Source organism: Sarcophilus harrisii, chromosome 5, assembly GCF_902635505.1.
Source record: "Sarcophilus harrisii chromosome 5, mSarHar1.11, whole genome shotgun sequence".
Classification (NCBI taxonomy): Eukaryota; Metazoa; Chordata; class Mammalia; order Dasyuromorphia; family Dasyuridae; genus Sarcophilus; species Sarcophilus harrisii.
This window is the reverse complement of record NC_045430.1, coordinates 181,465,652-181,485,988: the sequence shown is the minus strand read 5'-3', so window position 1 is coordinate 181,485,988 and position 20,337 is coordinate 181,465,652. Positions and strand designations below refer to the sequence as shown.

At 31.9% G+C, this 20,337-nt stretch overlaps 1 protein-coding gene and 2 long non-coding RNA genes across 10 annotated transcripts in view; 1 reads left to right on the top strand and 2 right to left on the bottom strand.

Moving 5' to 3' along the window:
• CHCHD3 (coiled-coil-helix-coiled-coil-helix domain containing 3) overlaps positions 1-20,337 on the top strand; it is a 298,530-nt gene that overhangs the window by 82,116 nt on the left and 196,077 nt on the right. The gene's annotated exons all lie outside the window — the stretch shown is intronic.
• On the bottom strand, positions 337-7,601 carry LOC116419388. Its single transcript, XR_004229685.1, has 3 exons — positions 7,478-7,601; positions 2,812-2,880; positions 337-649 (listed from the first exon to the last, which is right to left on the bottom strand). It is a non-coding gene; the product is annotated as an uncharacterized LOC116419388 (long non-coding RNA).
• The window catches only part of LOC116419389, a 97,621-nt gene continuing 85,101 nt past the window's right edge, over positions 7,818-20,337 (bottom strand). Inside the window, exon 2 of the long non-coding RNA XR_004229686.1 lies at positions 7,818-7,882. This is a non-coding gene — a long non-coding RNA (uncharacterized LOC116419389). The remainder of the gene's footprint in view (positions 7,883-20,337) is intronic.

Genomic DNA, 20,337 nt, shown 5'->3' with positions numbered 1-20,337 from the left:
TAAGTGCTTAAAATTAACGCCATGTCAGGTACATATTAAATGTTTAATTGCTTCCTTATGTCTGAGGAAGGGACAGCCACCTTGTTTAGTGCAGATATATACCACTATTTTATAGATAATGAATCTGAGACTCAGATTAAATCACTTACCCAGTGTCATGTAACTAGCAATTGTCAAATCCAGTATTCATATTCACATCTCTTCTGACTAGCCTTATGTTCATGATACCATTCCTTATCTTTGTACACTTTAATATATATGTGCTAGGTTGGTAGATCTCAAACTTTTCTACCCTTTAGTTTAAACAAAACCTTGGTAGAGCCCTTGTAATAAGATCTTCTAAAATTATTTTAATGCCTATTAACAGACAATGTAAGGGTCATTTAAAAACAAACAGACACGAAGTGTTTCAGAATTCTTTGCATTGTAATTTTATAAACATTGCATTGTACTACACTGGGCAGTAAGAAATCATTTACTCTCCATTGAAAATATATTTCATTCACTTTTGAAGCTGGAATTAGGTGGTGCTCAGTTGTGTTTTTCTATCATCTCACTATCTCCAAAGGTTCTTTCCTCCTGCCCTTATTTTCTAGCAGCATGTCATGGGAATGACACATACTCAACCAACTCCTTTTTGTAGACAGCTCTTTGTAGTCAAGAACAACACATTCACCAGTCAGGGAACAAAGTAAAAGAAAAATGAAGAACAATATTAGAAAAGAACCCTTTGGGAAGCTACACAAAAAATGTTATATTAAAATCAATACTAGGGCTTGACCTTTTGTGGTACTGTATATTTTAAAGCTTTCTATTGATTCTGTTTTAATAACATGTTTATTTTAGTTTACTAACATAGGTCTGGTGAGAATACAAAAAGAAAAGATTAAATTCCTTATTATTATGGTCATTTAATAATTCCAAAACTAAGGAAAAGATGTCATGATGGTGGTTAAGTATTCTCTTCCGTTTGAAATATCTATGGCTTTGCTGTGATATATAACTAAGTGCTGTTTTCCCCAAAATTGGAATTTTTGTCAGGCATGGGTGACAGGAAAGTCCTATATACATTTTAATCCAAAAAAAAATTGATAATTTAATATGCTGAGGCTAAGAGCAGGATGACATCTGGATTCATAATGGCCGCTGTCATTTACTATACAATTAATGGTAGCATGCAGAACAGGGAATCTCCTTACCTGACAACTTTGATCACTGAATATAATAATTTCTCATTTGAAAGGCAGAGATACACTTTGTCTTTCAATGTATACATACTTTTGTGTCTCCAGTTATGAAGACAATGATTTTAGGGTTCTACATTGCCGGTGCATCTCTTTTACTTATGTATTCATGTCCTCTCCAGAAAAAGATGGCAGTGCTTTGGCCATTAGGAAATGGGATTTTCTCTCTGATATCTTTGTAGTCAGATAATTATTAAATAGTGTTGTGTAAACCAGAAAGGGTAGATGAATACATCTAGAAAGGTTATATAAATGAATATGAACTGAATGAGATTCCACTTGTAAAACATCAAGTTATTATGCCTAGGGAGCCTTAAAATAATTTTAATACAAAAAAAAATCCCATTGTTTATGAGATACTTGCTCCCTCATCTAAGCTACTTAAATGTCTATTAAATGGAATAGTTTATGAATTAGAAGGCATTTAAAGAAAGAAAATCCGTTAATCTGGTAACTGAAATAATTAGAAGAGGAGGAAGGAAAAAATAAAAAGTGGAAACAACATTAAAAATAGTATGTGCTGTGGGAGGTAATGGGCAGCAAGGTGGAGCAATGGAGAATGAATCAGGTTTGATGGCAGGAAGATCTGAATTCAGATTTGGCCTCAGACCTTTACTAGCTGTGTGACTCAAGTCACATCATTCTGTTTATTTCAGATTCCTCATCTGGAGTAAAGAATGGCAAACCACATTCATATCTTGGCCAAGAAACTCCAAATGGGGTAACAGAGTCCAATAGTGCTGTATAATAATTGAGAGGGGACTCAGAGACTAAGCTTTCTTAACCTCTTTTTCCTTTTAAAAAATCTTTGCCTTGGAGAAAGACAGAGGTTGGCCCTTAATAAAAAGGCACCAGCCAGGATGTTGTCCTCTTCTTTCTACTTTGGCACACCCTTCACATGACCTAAGCATGGCCTTTCCATTCTCTGTTGGTAGTGGCTGTACTGTAGTACCAGGCAGTTGATCAGGAGTTGCTAAAAACTAAATCCTTATAGCACTGTCACAATTCATTTTTTCCCTTTATTCTCTTGTTACTTCACCCTTTAATTGTCTTAACCTGTTATGGTTTTGTTTTTCTCCTCCTCTCCCTCCACCCTCCACTCCCTTTACATTTTCCATTGCTTTTCTCATAAAACCTAAGCTTCATTAGAGTAGATAGCAAAAGACCAATTTAAAAAATTTTTTTTTTAACTTTTGAGTTTCTCTGATAGTGTCTGTAATACTTTTAATACTGTAATCTCGTCTTTGCTCTCTTAAGTTTAAGTTGTTGTTTGGAAAGGTTTTGGCCTTTGGTCATACCTTCTGTATTTAACTCTTGTTATTTAGCTCCAGTCACTTAACCTTTCTGAAATTCAATATCTTAATCTGCAAAATGAGAATTATATGTACACTTCCTACCTTCAGTTTTGTTAAGGTTCAATCTGAGTGTTTGAAGATATGTTATAAATTGTAAAGCATTGTATTTAATCTTAATTTGAACTACTGTTAAAAACAATGTCAGACACTTAACAAATACTTGCCAGATTGAACTAGTTGCAGTTAAGAATAATTAAAGGATGCTAACTTACCTAATGTTTGGACATTTCATTCAATGAATTTTAGTGTATTTATGCAGGATTAAAAAAATTCATTGAGACCTACAAATTAAACATACACATATGAATTAGAACATTTGAAATTTAGTGGTTGTCTAGGAACATACCCAATGGTACTGTAATATTGCAGTTATTTCTTAAAGTTAAGCTAGAAAATGAGTCAGCTCTCTATTATAAACATAAACTCAAAAGTAGGACATGATAAAAATTGCAAAAATATATTTTAAATAGAGAATTATTGTAATTGTAATATTTTTTCAGTAGACTAGGATGGAATACTATAATCAAGAAAAAGTATGAATTGAAATATATTAATTAGCCAGATTAACTTTAGGTCTTGCCATGGAAAATACTCCTCTTTTAATTATCAGTATTATCTCCAGCAAATCACTTAATCTCTGTGGGCCTCAGTTTTCTCATTTGCAAAGGGAGGTTGGATTGGAACTTCGTTGTGGTCCCTTCTAGCTCTAATTTTATCATCCTATTGTTCTTTCAACTTCATGTGAAGAGTAAATAATTGGTAGGATGCTCCATTTTGTATTTTATGTTAACATGTTAACTTTTTTGCAAAAGACATTCATTACATTTTATGAGAAATAAACTGAGAATTTTAATCATTAAACTTCATAGACCAACTAGAAATCTGATGTGCATAGGTTATAAATATTTGAGAGGGGCCTGGACATAGTAATAAGGAATTAAGTAACATTTTAAAAATCCATTCCATTTTATTTTAATAGGAAATGACTTCTTACTCATTTGCATGTCATCCCTGAATGATATATTTGTGTGCAAACTACTGACTTGTTAAAGGAAAGATCAAAATTATCTACAAAGACTAAAAATGAAAGATAACTGCATTTATCCCAGTTGATGCAGGTTCATTCTGACTTATTTTAAAACAGTTTGTTGGGAAAAAATGTGATATGTACAGAAGAAAGTAGTAAGAGGCAGTGATAATTGCCATTACAGAGAATCCAAAAAGTTTAAGGAAATACCTTAATCAGCTAGTACCAGACTTCCTTGTTACATGGAGATAGTTGACAGCCAAGAATAAAACACTAATTTAGAATATGCATTCATTTATATAATCTAACAAAAAAGGATAATTGGGCATCATTAATAGTACCACCTTCTAATTGGTTCAGAGACAGCTTGGTAGTGTAGTAGATAGAGCACTGGGCCTGGAATTCAGAAAACCTGAGTTCAAATTCATTTTCGAACATCTACTTATGGTATGACCCTTGGCTGGGCAAATACCTACCCTCTCTCTATCATATGTGCCTCAATTGCAAAATGGCACAAATCCAACTCCCTGAGTTGTTGCAAAGATAAAAATGAGGTCTTGCAAATAGTAGGTACTTCTTAAATGAATGTTTTTATTTCCTTTCACATAGATGGAATAAAGTGTGCTTTTAAAAACCTTGCCCAGAGATACCCATTTCAACAGCATCATCCTGAGAAATTTTAAGAATCCAAATGGAAGGATGTAAATAGGAAAAATTTTTGTTTTTAACCTGAATTGCAGAATTATTTTACTTCAATTCTACCACCATATTCCTAAATGTGTTTGCAGAACCGATAGAAATTATAACAAAGAGAATAAAAATAGGCAGCAAATCTGCGTTAGAGTTAGAGTAGCAAAAGTGAGGACAGCCAGCTGTCACAGTAAATATGTGCTAGATTAGGAGTCAGAAAGACATCTGGCCTTGGATGCTAGAGCTGTGATCTTGTGCAAGTCATTTAACTCTGTCTGCCTTACTTTCTTTATCTATAAAATGAGCTGGAGAAGGAAATGACAAAACATTCCAATTAACTTTGCCAAGAAAACCCCCAGATCGAGTCAGGACTTATTAACATCATATACATTACATGCATTAAGAGTATTCTTGATCAGAATTATTTTTAGGGAACAATTAAAATTTTTGAAGGCAGGATTAAAATGACTTAAATATTCAGGAAAATGTAAGGACGTCCTTTTTTGGGGTTCAGATTCTCAAATTAGTGAAAAGCAGCCTATGAAAAGTTATACTTAACTTTTGGTTTATTTTGTCACATTTGTGAATTTGTGCAACTCATATAAATTCCTTCCTTTCCTTCCTTTCTTCCTTCCTTCCTTCCTTCCCTTCCTTCCCTCCCTTCCCTCCCTCCCTCTTTTGTAAAATGAGGGGATTAGATTAAATTATCTCTAATGTCTTTTTGAATTTTAACATTCTATAATTTTATTATGTGATCCTGTTTGTTAGTCCTCTCCCCTTTCTAAAGGGAATGAATCCTGGGGTTTGCATATGCTTTATTTACATTTAAACCACTGAATTAACTTTTCAGAAAAACATGAAGAAACACAGGTATGTAGGGTGGGGGTGGGGTATATGTGTATGTACTCCATATTTGACTAAATAATTTATTTTTCATCTTTTTTACTGGCATATCTTGTTTTGACTCCAGTGACTCTTAGCCAATACCAGAAGAACTTCCCTCATAAAATACTTTTACTGAAAATAAATAGCCAAACTAATTGTGATTTCCATAAGTTTATTTCTATTTTTTATAATTTAATTTTTAGCAGGTGTGTTTTATCTTTAGTAGGGTTTTATAGTTTAATTTTTAACAGGTGTACCTTATCTTCAGTGAATTAATAAAAATATTTCCCATCATTTTACTTGTATTTTTGGTTTTGTTCTTTAGTGTTCTCTTTCATAGTTTTTTGATAGTTTTTTGGGTAAGTTACTCTTTGTTGCTTTCTTAGCTTCTGATAGGAGAAAATACAAAGATGTAGGAGAAGTGAATCAAATATGCAGCTAGAAAAACAAGAATACCAGGAAATTAATAATTCCTCAAAAAGAGAAAAATTAAAAGTTTTGAAAATGAAAGAAGAAATAAAATTGAGAACAAAATTATTTCTAATTGAAAATCAAAACAAAAAGCCATCCAAAATGGGGGAAAAATAATTATTTTATTTTCACTCAAATTATTAAGAATGATTTTTTTAAAAATTAAAGTGTCAGAATATCAAAAAAATCAACAGAATTCATAATGAATGACAGAAATAATATTAGGAAGTAGTTTCTCTAAACACCAGCAAAGCATTAACATTCAGTAAAGAGATGAGCAAGCACGTTTAAAATACTCAGCGAAACAAACTAGCAATACAAACCATTTAGTTTCAGAAAGAGAAATCTAGGAAGCTATAAGTTCTTTTTGTAATGATATTTTATTTTTCTAAATACACATATAGATAGTTTTCAACATTTATTTTTGTGAATCTTTGTCTTCCAAATTTTTCTCCCTCTCCCTTACCCCTCCCCAAGACAGCAAGCAATCTGATACAGGTTAAATATGTGCAATTCTTTTAAACATATATTTCTATATTGTGTTGTTAAAGAAACATCAGACCAAAAGGGGAAAGACCACTAGAAAGAAAAGAAAAAAACTCAAGCAAACAATAACAAAAAGAAGTGAAAAATATTCTGCTTCAATCCATAGTTTCCATAGTCTCCATAGTTTTCTCTCTGGATGCATTTGGCATTTTCCAGTCCAATTCTATTGGAATTGCTTTGAGTAACTACGTTGGTGAAGAGCTAATTCCATTACAGTTGATGATCACATAATCTTGTCGTTACTATGTACAATTTTCTCTTCATTCAGCTCACCTTACTCAGCTGAATTGCCACTACAAAAAAAGGCTGCTACCAATATTTTTGCACATCTGGGTCCTTTTGCTCTTTTATGATTTCTTTGGGCCTGAAGTGACGCTGCTAGATCAAAGAATATGCACAATTTGATAGTCCTTTGGACATAGTTCCAAATTGCTCTCCAGAATGATTGGATCATTTCACAACTCTACCAACAATGCATACAAATGAACTTCTTAGGTGTTCATTTGGGCAAAGCTTTGTCTTTGGATTTGTAAATAATTTTTTTCAAATATTTAAAGATCAATAATTCCTGTATTTCTTAAATGTTTACAAAAATAGAAAATTAAGTACTTTGTCAAATCTCACATGATACATACAGGCTTAGTACACATATCTGGTCAAGATAAAATAGAAAAAAAAGATATTAGGAAGTTATCAGTAATAAATAGTTATAAAAATATAAATAAGTAGCTGTAGCGTTATACTTAAAAATTATTCATTGTGACTAAATTGAATTTTTACAAGGGATCCAAGGATCATTTAACATTAGGAAATGTATTAGCATGATTAATCATTTTATTAATAATAATGACAAAAATTAGATCAGTGAATGGGGGAAAAAACTTTAAGCAATTTAGCAATCATAAAAGAAAACTAAAAAGAAACAAAGGAATGAATTATGTAAAAACTACTGTCCTAAATTAGGGAATATGAGAAGAAAAGAAAGAATATTCCCTGCTCTCCAAGGGGAGAGCACATTCACTGGGGAACATGACACATAAAGAAGATTTCAGCTACAAGTCTGATTAAAAGAGCCTATAGTACTTACGGTATAGCAACAAAACAGATAGTAAAGCCTTATCTTTTATTATCATTTCCAATGATAAAACTGTGTCAATTTTTTATATTGAATCATTTGACAGATCCCAGGAATTTGGTGGCAACAAACTTCTACATCTTAAATAGATGTGACTAATAATTTTAAGAGCAATAGCCTCTACCTTCACACAGTGGAAACTAGAATGGAACCATTTGAAAGCATTGCTGTTCCCAAAAATGGTTCCTGGATGTTTTGCTTCTTGAGCTAGGCTTGCCTGCTCTGTGGATGGCAGTTAGTTGACAGTTGGGGGGGGGGGGGGGGGGGGGGGGATGGTTGGCCCTTTATATTAGATTATTCCCCTACATCATGGCTGTAAGGGCTGATCTGAAAACTGGACTGGTGATTTTGAGGTGAGAGTTCTGCTACTCTGATTTCTCTTATGCCTGTCTGCTTTTTGGTGGCAGTTGGTGAGCAGTTGTTTCAAGTAGTGATGAGGAAGGCGAATCCTTTTTTTATGATGATGATTTCTTTCAAGGGTGTCTGTAGGAGACAGGTTGGAAGCAGGCTTCATAGTTTTGAAGATATCCTAAAAACAAATTGAAATAAAAGGACCTTTCTTAAAATGAGTAAAAGCATTTATCTAAAAATAGTTAGCCAACAGTTGCATATGTGATAACCCCAGACATTTTTGCCTTAACTTCCAGGTAACTCCCTGAGATAATGCATATAATAAACAGGTTTGTGAAACTTAAAGCTCTATATAAATGTGATCTATTATCATTATTGTTGTTATTTTTGCAATTTTTTTCTCATAATGCTGTACATGATAACCTTACCAAAGGACAAACAAAAGAAATGAACAGAATTTTAAAAGGGTACAAAATTTATCTTATTTCTGGGCAGTATAAATGTTTACTTAGAGAACAGTAGAGAATCAACACAGAAATTTAATTGGGAGCATGTTTTGTAAAGTAAGAAAATAAAAACTTAAACCTATATACAATTCATCATAATTCTATCTCACTTTCCTGCTTTCATTGGAAAAAATTACATTTAAAATAGAAGTAAAATATATTTACTACAAGGATAATGATGTATCAGTTTATATGTAAGACTTATAGAACTATAGCTTCAAAAAAGTTTTTGTAGAAATATAAAGGACCTAAATAATTAAAGGAAAAAGCATTATTTATGGTTAGACTATATATAGAGATATTATTAATGGTAGGCAGTATTAATTAATTTGTCCGTCACATTAAGGAAATATTGGATGCTGGGAAGCATTAAGTGTCTGAGGTCAGATTTTAATTCAGGTCCTCCTGACGTCAGGGTTGGTGCTCTATCCACTGTCCCACCCAGTTACCCCCTCAAAATCTATTAAAATGGTAATTATTAAAATGCCAGTACTGGATGAAAATTGTAAATTTTGATATAAAATACTCAAACTATATCATGTTAATTTGACATAGTTGTCTGCTTTATATTGATATACATTATTGTATATATATTATAATCTAATAATCATCAAAAGCTGCTATTCCAAATTTTGTCAGTTCTCCTCAAGCCTCCTATGCCATATGCTCTCTTCACATCAGAGGACCCTTCTTTACCCCGCTTTGTACTTCACTGAGAAAATAGATAATCTATCATAGTCTCCTTCTCCCTTAAACTATAACTCAAAACTTCTCTAAATCATTCTTCCTTATCTTCTTTGTCCTATTCTCTAAAGATATGGTTTTTGCTTTCTGCCAAGGCCTATTCTTTTCTTTACATTTGTTCTTGATTTCATCTCCACCTTCTTCACTATATAAAATCCGGTTGTTAAATCACTTCAAATGTGCACTTTTGGATTTGAATAACACTGCAGTAATTTGAGTTTTGAGGGATATAGTATTTTCTTTTGTATGTATTATACAAAAAATATATAGGTTGGTTGGTTTTAGATATTTGCATCTTTCTCTTTAAAAAATTTTATATTGTAAAAAATTTATTTTCATGACAGTGACATAGGGTGTTATGTGAATTAATTTGGGGCAAGTGATAATTTGATATGGTTAAAGTTTGTGATAGCATTGGTTTTATATATATATATATATATATATATATATATGCCTTTGCTGAAACTTGGCTAACTCAAAATGTTTGACTTTGATCAGACGAAGATGGATTGAATTGATTTTCTTATGTTTTATTAATGTTTTTTTAATTAGTTAAATTTTTTTTTTTTTTTTTCTGCTGAGGCATTTGGGGTTAAGTGACTTGCTGGGGGGTCACACAGCCAGGAAAATGTTGTGTTTGAGATCACATTTGAAGTTCGGTAGTCCTGACTTCAAGGCTGGTGCTCTATCCACTGTGACACTTAGCTGCTCCTCTTTAGTTTATTCTTTATCATTTGAGTGCTAGATTTCATGTGATACAAATGTATTTTTCATTGCTCTCTTTTCTTGTGTTTTGAATTCTTAAAAATAAATATAACTCAAAAGCTGTACAAAACTTGTATTTCTTAAAGAATATATTTAATTAAATGTTAGAGATATGGCAAAAGCTGTTGATGTGAGGAAGTCATATGTTTTCATGTGACTTAAGCCCATAATGGATTTGATTCCATTGTCATTGTACCTACAGTAAACTAGTGTGACCAGAGATAGAAACAAAACAAAAACGCCCAAGAACTGACAATCTATTGCTATGGAATATCAGAAATGAAAAAAGATCTGAAGAACCTCACAGCTGGAAGTGTTGTTATTGATTTTGAGAGTAGAATGTGGTTGAACAGAGACAAAACAAGTAAAAATAGTTGCTAACCTTTGATAAACAAAAGTATGGATATCCATACAAATACTGGCATATCGAATATTGGAAAAAACGTCATTTTAACTCATGAAATTCATTTTACCATTCATGGCTGTATCAGAATAGTTGCCGGGAGAAGTTCAGGTAAGCATGTAAGATTTGGTCTTCGGAATGAGAATGTAAACTACCCATCATCTTTTTTTTTCTTTTTCTTTTTTTTTTCTTTCTTTCTTTTTTTTTTTTTTGTAATTTCATGTTGTTTTGGAAATCTCGTCCTTTGTGATAGAATGATAAATATGTTGTTACATTGAAAAGTAGAAGTATTCTGGAATTACTGGAATTCCCAAGTGGAGATAAAATATTGATAATATGACCTTCCATCATGATACATAACTTTAAAAGTTAAGAAATATTATCTAAGAAATGGATATGAGAATACTTCAGTGAGAATTCTTGGAGACTCTTGACTTAAAGCCCACGAACACTTGTGAGTAGGAAGCAGTGTCAAGATGGGCAGAATGAGAGGAAACATTTTTGCTTACTCAGCCTTTCTTTGAGAAAAAAATCCCAGGGAATCCTTTTATTTTTATTTTTTTAAGCCTAAGGTGACTTAAAAAACAGAGGTGTCTGTAGATAAGAGGGCTGCTTGATTATACATAATTGTAACAGGTTTTGTTTTTCTTGTGTTTTTTTGTAAATAATCAGAGTTGAAAATAAAAATAAATTGAGTTTTAAAAATCATGTATCTTCTGCCTCTTCTTTTCTACTTGCCCCACATTCCCCTGCTCTCTTCTCCTTATCACTTTGTCTTCTGTCCTCTTCACATACTCCCCCCCCCCCTTTCTCTCTTCTCTCCCTTTCCTCTCTCCCTTCCCTTCCTCAGTTCCCCCTCACCCCCCCACCTCCCAAGATCATTGCCTTTGGCTGTTATCTAGTCTAGACTTGGAAAAAAATGACCCTTATTCTACATTTAACTGTCATAAAAATGTAAAATTAAAAATATCCTAATATCGAGAAGAATTAGATAATAAATATCATTATAAGAACAATGCCAAATTATGTTAAATAAGAAACTGCAGCACAAAGAGGACATATTACATATTATAAGATATGAAACATTGAAGAATTTGTTGTGTAAGTCAATATATTTAATTATTTTATTTTGCTCCTGTTAAATTGCACAGCACTATATCAAAAACAATTTTTTCTGCATGTAACAAATGTACTTAATATTTGTTGAATGATTTATCCAGAATACTTTAGGAAATAACTGAATATTCTTGAACAAGGGAATGACATATGCTTTACAATGATTATTTGTGTATACTATGTATTAGAAGGAAAGAAGTTTGGAAGTAGGGAGACAAAGTTGGAGGTATGAATAACAAATAGGTATGAAAATCCAAATTAAGGAAGTGGTCATGTGAGTAAGTAACAAGGTACAGATGGGAAAGCTGACATGGCGATGATTACAAATTGTAGAGGAACAGATTTGGGCTTTATAAAAGTAAAACATTTCTAGTTGTTTAGAACGAATAAATAGCATGGTGGACAGCCTTCAGAAATAGAGTTCTCTTCAGAGCTCATTAAGCAAAGATTGAATAACTATTTGTCAGTTATGCTGTGAAAGTCATTCTATTATGGTACTGTTAAGACTGTATTCACTTAAATCCAGCCAGCATTTATTTATTATGTACCTACTATATGTATTAGTATTAGGTTTCTTTAAAATGATTGAAGCAATGCTGGCAAAGTGCTTATCTACTTGGCTAATATCTCTTATAAAATGCAAATGCAGATTGGGAGTTGGGAATTGAAACTCATTTTCATACTTTTAATATCTTTTCATTTCAAACTAGTAATATTAAAATACCTTTAAGGATTTCTTTATAGTATTTCCCCTACATCTCTGGAGGGCTTGTCATACTTAACCAACTTTCAAAAAGACCTGTTCTGGTATTTTCTTATAGATTTTTAAGTTTTGGGAATTACTTTTGAATGAGGTAGATCTCATTTGGGATCCTATTTGCAAGTTACATATCCTTAGGCTCAGATTAACAGATAAACTAGATTTGACATAGATTCCTCAGGCATATTCTTGTTGGGTACAAGATGGGTACAGTTTGGGTACAAGTTATAAGCCTTCTATTCTTTCACAGAACAGACAATGGTTATCTTGACTTGTGAGTCTAAACTGTTGAATATGCTTATCCCATAAAAGAGGCTTAATCTTGATTTAGTTGTTCTCCCTCTTCTGAATATATTTTATTATTTTTCTTAGCTCTGTTCCAAGTGAGTAAACTTATAATGATATAAAAATCTTGAAAAATCAAACTTGAATACATGGATTCCATGCCATGAATAATTGTCATTACTAGAAGTTCAGTAGGTAAAGAATCAGTTTCACACTTGAGACCATAGTTTAGAGTTTAGATTAAAGGTTTTCTCACAATCTGTAGTTTTATTCTCAAACTGCATGACAACTGCAGTGATTCCAAAATCACATTTTTCTTCTGCATCAAATTCAGGCAGCATTATGAGTCATTAAATATTAAACTTTGTATTCAGGAACATTATTCAGTCATTAATATTGCATTGAGACCTTAACTGCATTGTTCAAAACATTTTAGGATGTTATGCAAGTTTGTCAAAATACATTAACAATCTCACTCATGTTGAACTAAGCAAAAAATGACAAACTGTTTGCACCACAAATGTGTTATGCTTAAGTTTTTTTGTACAGTGTAAGCATTTCAAGTTAAGGAAATGTTAACATTTAGAAACCTGGGAAAGAGAGGCTGGGTGCGTTTGGCAGCAGCAGCCAGATGGAATAAAGATTCATCCTCTACATAACATCTGCTATACCTCTTCATGAAATTTACTGTAATTTTTACTGCAATTTCTTTTTTTCACAATTAAGAGCAAACTGTTAGTCAAACCTATTTTGTGCAATACTAGTTGGCTATGAAACCCTAGTGTTGCTTAGAGGGCCTATTTTGAAATATCCATGATTATCTCTCATCTTGACGAATTTGAATCCATATAGGACTCTCATTAGCTTCAGTATGACTGAAAAGCCTTTGCTATTTGGCAGAGTGTGAGAAAGTAATAGAGTGAAAGCTTTCTTTTTATGAAAAGATTTGTACTGAGTTGGTGTGAACATATGCAGTTCCTTGATGCTTTCACTTTCCTGCTAGCTGTTGTTGATGGCCATAAATTTATTTTTGTGTAAAGGCAATAGAAGAAATATACTTATTGACCTAGAAAAAATAACAACGAAATTCATCTGGAAGAAAAAAAAGTCAAGATTTCAAGGGAATTAACGAAAAGAAAAGCAAAGAAAAGCTGGCTGTACCAGATCTAAAACTATATTATAAAGTAGCAGTCATCAAAACCATTTGGTACTGGCTAAGAAATAGAACAGCTCATCAGTGGAATAGGTTAGGTTCACAGAACAAAATAATCAATGATTATAGCAATCTAGTATTTGAAAAAAACCTAGTGAAGAGAGCCATCTACACCTAGAGAGAGAACCATGGGAACAGAGTGTGGACCACAACATAGCATTCTCACTCTCTCTGTTGTTGTTTGCTTGCATTTTGTTTTCTTTCCCAGTTTCTTTTTTCCTTCTTAACCTGATTTTTCTTGTGCATCAAGATAACTGTATAAATATGTAAACATATATTGGATTTAACATATATTTTAACATGTATTGGACTACCTTCCATTTAGGTGAGGGGATTGGGGAAGGAGGGAAAATTTGGGACAAAAGGTTTTTGCAAGGGTCAGCATTGAAAAATTGCCCATGCATATGTTTTGTAAATAAAAAGCTTTAAAAAAAAATAAAGGGACACTATTCTTTTTTTTTTTTTAATTGTATTTTCATCAATACCTAGTTCATGGTCTTCATTGTAGGCATTTAATTGTTGTGTTTTATATTATATTAAGATTATATTGTCAAAGGATCATAATATTATGATGTATATTTCAAAGTAATGTGTAGTTACAGAAGTGTACTATATTTTGTTGTATTTATCTCTGGTGTTGGTGATTATTTTTAAGATTGTGGTTATCAAAAATTACAGTTTTCAGATATTTACTGTGTATTTAGTGGGTTAATTTCAAGGTCTGAATGTTTATAATGTGTTCTTGTCTGTACTTTATTTTCTGGCATTTTATTAATTAAAAACAAGGCAACCTCAAAAATATTTATTGAAAAATAAATTTTTTATTCTTATTCCTTATTCTTGTTTTAATCTTATTTTATTATTTTATTTTTATATTTATAATTTATATGTAATTATATATGTAATATAAAATATATAAACATTATGTTTATATATGTAAATATTTATATAAATATATATTTTTGTTATTCCTTTATTTTATTATTATAATAATAAAATTATTTTTATTCTTTTTATTTCTTCTGATTAGGAAATATCAAGTAATTAAACATTATGAAATTTTTTCAATTTAATACAGGGTGCACGCGTATGTGTGTGTGTTGTGTGTGTATGAAATGTTTGATAATTATTGATTTCCCAGTGTTGGCAATATATTAAGGCAGACCAATAAGTAGGGTTGTAAATTCTTGATCATCTGGACTACTTCAAATGTAGGATGGATTAATTTTGTTATGTTTAAAGTTTCAAGAAAGATAGAAATGGATATTATGAAGCAAATAATGAAGGTGGTAGAGTGAATCCCTGCTGACTAAAAGCTAAATTATTCATTTTGTTAGTTTAGCTAACATGGCTCATGCTGTGTGGGATTTCAACATAGAATCAATGACTAATACTGCATAACTAATACTGCATAATTTAAAATTCTTTTTCTTTTTTAGTTCAGTAATACAGTTGAAATTTAGAGGTATTAGCCACTTGGAAATTGAATTTAAGCAGGTTAATATCTTGAGAGAGACTGTCTACTCAGTTGTTTTTAGGTTTTAACATCATGGTGTCAATTGTGTGAGTTGTAAATCAAATGCCCACCATGTCTTTAGCTATAGTGAACTTTTCAGTTCTACTCTTTTGTACTGCTTGAAACTAAACAGCATCATCTTTGCTAACAATGATATTTGACAGTTGTGGCCCACTTCGGGGTGAGCCTCCCAGGCCTTAAATTATCTCACCTCAAATTTGTCTGTCAATAAGTATTTATTTCCTTTATTTTCTTCTCTTCATATATTTATTTTAAACTTGAATACAAAATTGGAAAAGAAAAGAAAATTAGTTCCATGCCCAATTCATTGATCTTTCTCTAATTTTTTTATGTTGCTATTTAGAGATATAAAATTTCCCCTAAGAACTTCTTTTGCTGCATCCCATAGGTTTTGGTATGTTGTCTCATTAGTTTCTTTCTCTATTGGATGAGATTATGGATTGTTTCTGTGATTTGTTGTTTGACTCACTCATTTTTTAGAATTAGATTATTTAATTTCCATTCGGCTTTTAGTCTATTTTTCCCAGCCCCTTTATTGAATACAATTTTTATTGCTTTGTAATCTGAAAAGGAAGCATTAAAATTTCTGCTTTTCTACATTTGATTGTGAGGTTTTTATGCCCTAATACATGATCATATTTTCTGTAACTGCCATGTATTGCTGAGAAAAAAAGATGTATTCCTTTCTGTCCCTGTTCAGTTTTCTCCAGAAGTCTATCATCGCTAAGTTTTCTAGGATTTTATTAATCAATCTAGTTACTTTCTTGTTTATTTTGTAGTTAGATTCTGAGATGTAGACTGTTAGATTGTGGTCTGATTATGAGAGAAGATTGAGGTCTCCCACTAGTATAGTTTTGCTGTCTATTTCTTCCTGTAACTAGATTAAAATCTACCACTTGCTGCATACATATTTAGTATCATTACTACTTGATTGTTTATGTGCCTTTTATCAAGATAAACTTTCTTTGCTTATCTCTTAATTAGATCTATTTTTACTAAAAGAAAAATATTTGCCATGTGCACAGTAGACTATGAGAGAATTCAGAATATAAAGCAATAAGTTTCCATTTCAAGAAAGCCTACACAATAAATAGTACATATTGTATTCAGAACTGTCCATCTTTTCTTTGCTTCCTTGTAGATTTTTTCTGTTTTCTGCAGTGCACTTTTTACTTTCTTCTGCATTAAGTATGGATATACACACACATGTATAAGAGCACACTTTTTCTCTGAAGTGGATAGTCTCTTCGATCATAAGTTCATGTCTTTGCATAGGTGTTTAAATCCATCATTTTCTATATCATACAATATTCCAACTTTATACTGTAAAGTTATTTTATGTAGTCTAAAACTATTAATATGGCTGACATGTATGTAGTTTTCTTATTTTTCTCTTCTGATTAAATCTGTTTTTAGCTTTAACTGTCTAGCAAGTACTTCTTGAGCAGCTTCTGTGTAGTAGGTGCAGTGATGGCAATACAAAGAAAAGTAAAAGAAGTTTTCTACTCTCAAGAAGCTCTTAATTTAATGGGAGAAGCAACATAAAAACTGTGTGTGAAACACATTGCCAACCTGTGCTTTAGGAAAATTAATTTGAAGCAGAGTTGGAGTAGGAAGAGACTTGAGATGAGAACCCAACTAGCAGGCTATTAAAATTTTCCAGGAAGGAGGTGACAAGGGCCTGTACCAAATGCTGACAATGTCAGTGGAGTATTCAAAACTCACCTGCTCCCTCTGCTCCCTTCTTAACTTCTGTGCATATAAAAAATTGCTGCAATGGTCATCTTCTTTAGTATCTTTTTTGCTAACCCCCTTACTTCTACTGCTTCTTTTCTCCCCAAATAAGACTAGTTTTTAAAAAATCATGTAATTAATTTTGAAAGGTAGTTTGAATTAATTGACTTACCATAATAAAAAAAAAAAAATGTGACTTTGTTTTTGTACCTCTCTGCACTTTTTTCACAGGCATTGGCAGGTATACCTCATCATAGTTACTCTGGAAAAAACTGTTCACTATATTAAGCTAACTTCTTAAGTCATTTAAAGTTGTTTTTGCCTTTTATTAATTGTTTTCAGGCTACTACTCAGTTTAGTATGAACTGCATTAGTTCATGCTATCCAGAATTCTCCGAAATTTTGTTTTTAGTAATCTTATGGTGAATATTACTTCATTAAATTCACATAATACATTTTTTTGTTAAATATTCTACAAAGCAATCTAAAGCATTCCTTAAGCTTGTAGTCCAGTTTTCCCCCCTACACCCTCTCCTCCCCTTAATCTCATTTTCAGGATCAGCAAGTATTTTTTGCTTACAATTCTTTTCCCTTTTAACCTCCATTTCTTCCTCATCCCTAATCCCCAATTTTGCTGTTAAATTGAATGAATTCCTACACTAAACTGTGGGTGTATTCAAGCCTCTTTTTGTTCATTTAAGATAGGTTAGGGAAGGGAATCATTATTTATCTAGAACCTAATATCTTCTAGGCACTATTCGAAATGCTTTATAAATTTTTTTTAAATTTGATCCTCACAAAGAGTTCTGTGAGTTTTGTGCTTATTATTATTATTATTATTATTATTATTATTGTTTTTTATTTATTTATCCCCATTAAGGAAATTGAAACAAATAGAGGTTAATTGATGTCTCCAGAATCACACTCATAGTATCTGAGGCTGGATTTAAATTCAGCCTTAGTGACTTCAAATTTAGTGCTGTATCCATTGTATACTTAGTTCCCTAGTAGAGAGAATGAGGTTCATTGGATATATTTACATGTACATTTTTCAACTACAGTTAAAATCTACCCTTTTTTCCTCCTTTTTACACTAGTTTATTTCTTCTTTTATTTTTCTTTCCCTTCTTTAAACACTCAAAATATACTTCCCTCCCCAAATCTGCTTTTTTGTCTTTGAAAATCTAAGTAAAATGCTAGTCCTCCATCAACTCATAACCTCCTTCAGTATGTCCAGTAAATTTACCTTTCTTGCCTCCTCTAGGTTGCTCGATAGTTTAGAGTTCCTACTCTTTTCATTAGAAATGTTTAAGTATTTGTTTTTCTTGTGATATTTAGCTCTGTAGAGTGAGTAATTATCTTTTGTAATTCTGTCTCATCTACCTTTTTTTTATTTTTTTTGAAATATTCAAGATTAATTCTCATTTATGGTACCAAGTCTTATTTGATCCTAATTATAGTTTCTTGATACTTGAGCTACTTTTTTTGCATGTTTGCAGTATTTTTTCTTTGATATAGATTTTGTTTATACTATTTCTCAGACTTTTCCTTTTTGGATTCCTTTCAGGAAGTGATTGGTGAATTTTTTCTATCTTGATTTCGCTCTCTGATTCTGATAAACTTTAGGCAGTTTTCATTTATGATTTCTTGAAATGTAATGTCCAGATTTATTTTTTTTATTATGATTTTCAAGGCATTGCAATGATTGTTAAATTATTTCGTTTTGACCTGTTTTCCAGATCAGTTGTTTTTCCCTTATATTTTCTTTTGCTTTTTAAATTTTTTCATTTTATTTTAATATTTCTTGTGTTATGAAATTATTGAATTCTTTTTGATCTCTTCTAATGTTTTGGAAGTTCGTTTCTGGGATGAAGTTGATTATTTTCTCCTTTCAGCTGTGTCTTTTTAATGTAACGAGTTTTTTGGGGATGAATTAACTTTTTTTTTGAGCACCTGTAGTTGTTAGAGAGTTAATTTCCTTTTGGAGTGAGTGGAGGAATATCTAGATCTGCACTAATTTTTGAAACTAGTTGATGTTTTTCTTTTATTTGCTCATTTTTCTGCCTTTGGTTACTGAGTCCAGATTTGTCTTGGATTACTCGCCATTCTGTTGCTTTTTTGGGAGGAATAATTGGCCCTGATTGATCTTTTCCTTATGAGGCTCTTGAGTTCATGTTGTGATCTTTACCTCTCCACTCCCACTTGGAGGCTCAGAGAGCTGAATCTTTAGGGCCCTCTTTGATATCTCAGTGTCCTGAGTTAGGGACTTTACAAAGTTGAGGTATGGGCTCTCTTAGTCTGAGGTTTTCATTGACCTTTTATCTTTGCTCCGTACCTTTTCTCCAGATCTCCAAACCTCTTTGAAGCTTTTTGGGGATAGTCCCTCTTTCTTGCTTTATCTAGGTACTAATTGGAAATCTAGACCAGAGAGTCCAGTCCCTTGTCTATTTTCTTACCTTATTGGGAGGCTAGCCTCTGCTAAAGCTGACTTTTCTATCACTATCTTTTGAATTTCTGAGGTGGAAAAAGTCACATGCTGTAGTTTTACATTGGATTTCTTGAAAATTATATGGTATGCTGCAAACTTGACAGATTTGTTGGACTAAGTGTGTGCCAGGTGGGCACTCTGCCTGCTGTTCCAGGTAGCGCTCTTGGCTGGAAATCTCAATTTATCTACTAAGTAATCAAATCATTATCTTCTAAAAAATATTTTTATTAAATTGGAAATAATATTTACACATTTTATTGCAGTATACTGGATGAAAGTTTCCATTCTCATTTGTATTATTTAACAGATTTTAAATGTGTTTTTAAGAAAAACTTTCTATTCCTAGAATAAAGACAATTTTATAGACTTTCCATTGGACATTAAAATTGGAAAAAAGTTAAAATGGTACAGAAAGGACTAAGATCTTGTATGACAGGATTTCCTTACTGGATTGAATTATTGAGGTTTTATGTTTATATGTGTAACTGCCAGCTAATGGTTTAATTTGTGTAAGAGCCAGTTAATGGAAGAAAAAACATTATTTTTGATATATTTTTTTTTTCTGTGAAGGATTTAATGTTTACACTGAGCTTTGTTTCTTTTAATCCTTAAAATAATCTGTCAGATAGGTAGTAAATATAGTCTGATTTACAGGTAAGGAAAGCTATGTGCCCTTTGCTTTTTAAATGACAGTACCTTGATTTCCAGGGGAGATCTGCTTATTCTTAAGTAAGTTTTCTTTCCAATGTATATTGTCTCTTGACTCAGAAATATTTGGGAAAAGTTTATTACTTTGTGGATGCTCAATAATTGCATAATGCTAGTGAATGTGATTTTAGGTAAGAAATGTCAGGAAATAAGGTAATAAAAGCCATAAATAATGGAATGATTTAAATGTTAGAGAAAAGTCAAAAAGAAAAGAAAATGGGAGACTGGGGTAGCAGTGGCTTGGCAGGAGTTAAGGTTAAATATATATTGTACCTATGGCAGTTTCTAGAATATGGCTTCTGTTTACATTGCTGAAATGGCATGAATAATTTATGCTAAATCAAGATGGGAAATATTTGTTCATTTAGCAAAAT